This window comes from Monodon monoceros, unplaced genomic scaffold (genome assembly GCF_005190385.1).
Source record: "Monodon monoceros isolate NGI ecotype Baffin Bay Population unplaced genomic scaffold, NGI_Narwhal_1 Super_Scaffold_16, whole genome shotgun sequence".
NCBI classification, from domain to species: Eukaryota; Metazoa; Chordata; class Mammalia; order Artiodactyla; family Monodontidae; genus Monodon; species Monodon monoceros.
In genome coordinates, this window is record NW_021703772.1 from 75,115,587 (window position 1) to 75,118,466 (window position 2,880).

The 2,880-nt window shown below is 40.8% G+C and overlaps 1 pseudogene; it reads left to right on the forward strand.

The window, feature by feature from the left end:
- The first annotated feature begins 1,415 nt into the window (after positions 1 to 1,415).
- LOC114897384 lies at positions 1,416 to 1,588 on the forward strand (annotated as a pseudogene).
- Positions 1,589 to 2,880: the final 1,292 nt, after the last annotated feature.

Here is a 2,880-nt window from a genome sequence, read left to right on the forward strand (position 1 = left end):
CTTGTGTCTCCCTCCCTCCCACCCTCCCTATCCCACCCCTCTAGGTGGTCACAAAGCACTGAGCTGATCTCCCTGTGCTATGCGGCTGCTTCCCACTAGCTATCTATTTTACGTTTGGTAGTGTATATATGTCCATGCAACTCTCTCACTTTGTCACAGCTTACCCTTCCCCCTCCCCATATCCTCAAGTCCATTCTCTAGTAGGTCTGTGTCTTTATTCCCATCTTACCATTTCCTCTGTGATGCTAAGGAGCTCTGCTGTCTGTTGCTGCCCTCTGTAGTGATGACTAAGAGAGCACAAGATCAGCTTTGTTAAACGCGGTAGAAATTGACTCTAAAAACTTTCTCCAGAATGCAAATGCAGCCTATTTGAGATTCACATATTCTCTGAAAATAAAAAGCCAATAGGAGTATTTTTGCATTTGAAGAGTTCTTCCGCAAGTACTAGACACTGAGAACATAACCTGACTGCTTTTTTAGGTATCATTTTAAAATATTGCAGTGTTATTTATTTAGTCTGATTGAAAGCACCACCACGAACATTTATATATAAACTAAAGTTAACCTAATATATTTTTAAAAGTAGATTTATGATTTAAGATTTCAGATTGGATGGCAATGGCTAAGAATAGTCCAGAATTTCTGCCTTTATAAGCCAAACAATCTTACATTAAGCCATTTAATTCTCCATGAGGCTGTTTCCTTATCTATCAAATGGAGATAATTTTAAAGCTAAACTCTTACAAAGAATGTAGTTTGTACTCTACCAAGCTCTACCCAAATAACAAGCATGGTTATTTCCTTATTTAGATTTAGTCTGATTTAACTATGAAATAGTTAAAATCTGTTCCTCCCTTCTCATTCTACTCCTAAACGTTGATCCCACTGCCCCTTCTTCTGGGAATAAGGTTAGAGAGGATTAGTCCAAGGGACAGGCAGTTGCTGAAATCAGGAGGAACTTAACAGGACCTGGGTAGTGTCTAGGAAGAGACAACGGAAATGTGCCCTCTTGAAAAGAAGGCTGGATGAAGCTAAACAGGGATTAGGGCCCTAGCTAAGTGGCCTGAGGCTCAGGGCAAGGGATTCTTGGCAGGAAAACTCAGACCCAAGCACTACTGTAAAAATAAGGCCCTCTTTGCTAGAGTTAGGGTCAGTCCAGAATATGGTGGCCCTTTGAAAGCAGAGCTAATTTCAGATGATGTCTCTTTTAAAATTCTTTTATATTACAAAGTCTGCAGATGTGAGTTTGTGTACTAGCTTTGCCATTTACTGGCTGCCTTGTCTGGCCATTCCAGAGCCAGGTTCTTCAATTTCTCTGAGCCTCAGTTTCCTCCCTTGTAAAACTGGGGATAATCGTGAAATAATATTGCTAAAACTCCTGATCTAATGTCTATTATTAAAAATAGTAGGTATTTATACTTACCTGGCAGGGGAGATACCATGATCATGAAGATGGTTTTCCCAGGGCAAAGCTTATCCATTGCACTCCAGATGTGCTGACCCCTACAATTTCCCCAAATGTGGGAGACTCGACTGCATAATTTGTGGTAGTGGGGGACTGCGTTCAGACCAAAAATGTAGTACTTATTAAAAGTTAACTGAGGGCTTCCCTGGTGGCGCAGAGGTTGAGAGTCTGCCTGCCGATGCAGGGGACGCGGGTTCGTGCCCCGGTCCAGGAAGATCCCACATGCCGCGGAGCGGATGGGCCCGTGAGCCATGGCCGCTGAGCCTGCGCGTCCGGAGCCTGTGCTCCGCAGCGGGAGAGGCCGCAACAGTGAGAGGCCCGCGTACCGCAAAAAAAAAAAAAAAAAAGTTAACTGAGTCTACATCTGGTCAGGATAAGAGCAGGAATTGGATAGGTCAACCTGAAAGTAACATCAATGACTTTATTTAAGAGGAACCAAAAGGGGCCATGAAACTCTTTTCTGTGTTTCTGGAATTATAGGACATATGTGATTGTCTGTTCTATATATTTCCACAGAAGAGAACTCTGGAACTCACTGTAGGAAATTGACATGTGGCCAGGGCTCAGCTCCTGTACCATGCTTTCTATGAGTCAGTTGCCATGTTCATGCTCGTATTGGCTCATAATTCGATTTTTCAAAGATACCATTCCTACAGTGCAAGTACTGCCTAAGTCTTACTGTGATTCCAAGATGTGTTTACAGTTTGTGGAGGTAGCTCACATGATTAACATTTCAATGTTAAGAACCAATTTGCTTGCCTAAAGGATAGGCGGTATAATTAATTTTGCCTCTTTTTTCTGTTTAGTGGCATTGCCACTGCGAATTTTTATAGAGTTCATATTTAACTTTCAATGTGTGTGGGGAGAGCATTTTCAAAAAAAAAAAAAGGTTATTCAACGGACCACACATCGTTTTTATTTCTCTTAGCTTAAAAAAGAAGTGACCAATTTTATGAACTCACTTCAACATAGTCACTACTCAAAATGTTGGATGAGGAAAGGGTGAGGGTTTTGGGGGGTGATTGATAAAGCCACGATTCACCGGCCTTCTTAGATTGTCTCAATTTTCTTTTGAGGACAAAAGAACACATTAAACGTTTTAATATTTAAACTTTCATAAGTAAAAGTAAGAAGTGATTTCTTTAACAATGTTCAAAGTGAACTTTGGAACTGATAAAAGTAAACATATGGGCCCTGGAGCCAGAATATCTGGTTATGAATCCCAGATTTGCTACTTCCAAGCTGTGTGACATTAGGCAAATGTCTATGGTTTTTTGTGCTTTGGTTTTCTCCACTTTAAATGGGACGAATTACAGATCTCACAACACTGTGTTGTGAGGAGTAAGCAAGTTAATACATGTGAAGCATCTACCTATATTTGTAGGTTTACAGGGAAACAAAATAATACAATGTAA